The sequence below is a fragment of the Mesocricetus auratus genome, unplaced genomic scaffold (assembly GCF_017639785.1).
Source record: "Mesocricetus auratus isolate SY011 unplaced genomic scaffold, BCM_Maur_2.0 Super-Scaffold_100004, whole genome shotgun sequence".
In the NCBI taxonomy this organism is placed as follows: domain Eukaryota; kingdom Metazoa; phylum Chordata; class Mammalia; order Rodentia; family Cricetidae; genus Mesocricetus; species Mesocricetus auratus.
Window position 1 is genome coordinate 102,504,403 of NW_024429189.1, and position 1,754 is coordinate 102,506,156.

A 1,754-nucleotide genomic window follows, 5' to 3' on the forward strand; every position below is an offset into this window, starting at 1 on the left:
CTATATGTCAGTGGAGTGTAAATGTGGAGCTGGTGATTACTGTAAGGTTCCCATCATGTGTCCTAGGCTCATGTAGGGATGACCTTCAACCAGCCAAGTCCCATGAGTTTCTTCTGCATGATGTTATGTGGTAATTCCCTCCAATATAAAATATTTTTTGCTTGGTGTGTGTGTATAACTTTATATATCTAATCTTTATAATGCATGCTATAATTTCACAATCTGTTACAAGTGAGTCTGAAATCACAAAATTTGAGAAGAAAAATATGAAATGCTTCATGAATTTGCGTGTCATCTTTGCACAAGGGCCATGCTAATCTTCTTGTAGCATTCCAATCTCAATATATTTGCTGCCAAGGAAAACGCAAAGCACAGGAAGTTAAAATTGATGTGGAATATTCTGTCTTAATTATTTTAAATAATATATTAATTATATTTAATTTTTCTATTGTTGTGATAAAACACCATGACCAAGGCAACTTATAAAAACAATGCATTTAAATGGGCTTACAGACCAGAAGGTTAGAGTCCATGATAGTGGAGACAATACATGGTGAGAGGTAGCTGGAACAGCAGTTGAAAGCTTATACCTTGCTCCATAAGAAGGAAGCAGAAAAGAACATTGGGAATTTTGTCAATATTTTGAAACATAAAAGTGTGTTCCCAATGGTGCATTTTCTCCAATTTAGCCATTCCTAATCCTTCCCAAACAGTTCTACCAACTGGGAATACCAAGTATTCAAACATATGAGCCCACAGGAGTGGTCGTCTTTCCCATTCAAGCTGTCACACATTCTTTCCTGCAAGAATGGAATTATATTCTTGCATTGGTATTTTTTGGCACCTTGACATTATCCTGGATCATATAGGAAGAAGGAAATTCAGTTGAGAAAAAACTCCATCTGATTAGTCTGTAGTCAAATCTGTGGCTATATTTTCTTAATGGTTGAAATAGAAGGGCCTGGCTCACTGTGGACAGTGCCATACCTGGGTGTGTTGTTTTGGGGTACAATAAAAAATCAGATTGAACAGCAAGCATGTTCTCCCATGGTTCATGCTTCAGCTCCTTCTTCCAGGTTTCTGCCTGAATTCCTGCCCTGACTTTCCCTCATGATGAACTGCAACCTTAAGGTGAAAGATTCCTCTCCAAGTTGCTCTTGGTCACAGCCAGAGAAACCTAACTGTAGCACTCCTTAAGACAAAGGACAACTTATATTATAGGAGGACATGAACCATTCCATTTCACAGAAAGGCTTTTTAACAATTCAGAAAGTGATAAAACTGATCAAATTCACTAGCCCTTTCCAGCTCTAATAATACATAAGTATTAATGACTGCTGAAAGACAAGTTCAGACCAGCTGAGCTGCCTGCAAGAAACAGAGGCCAGTGAAGATGCAGAGATGAGCTCAGTTGCTTAGAAGAGTCTCAGATCAACTGAGCTACCCGGAAAAGATGCTCAACAATTTGTTGAGCTGCCTCCAGGCTATACAGTGCACTCTAAGTTTCCAGTTTTCATTGGCTGTCACCCATCCTGACTGGCTTTGGTGACATAGTTGTCTGAGTTATTTCTGCTCCTATAAGTAACTTCTCACCCACATTCCTGTGAAGAACTCCAATAAAATTCATTGATTTAGCCAGGCGGTGGTGGCACACGCCTTTAATCCCAGCACTCGGGAGGCAGAGACAGGCGGATCTCTGTGAGTTCGAGGCTGGGCTGGACAGACAGCCTCCAAAACAATACAGAGAAACCCTG

General features: G+C 40.0%; 1 non-coding gene across 1 annotated transcript; it reads right to left on the reverse strand.

Annotated features, from left to right (window-relative positions):
* Window positions 1-260: 260 nt before the first annotated feature.
* On the reverse strand, window positions 261-368 carry LOC121140640. Its single transcript, XR_005877557.1, has one exon. It is a non-coding gene; the product is annotated as a U6 spliceosomal RNA (small nuclear RNA).
* Between the last annotated feature and the right edge of the window lie 1,386 nt (window positions 369-1,754).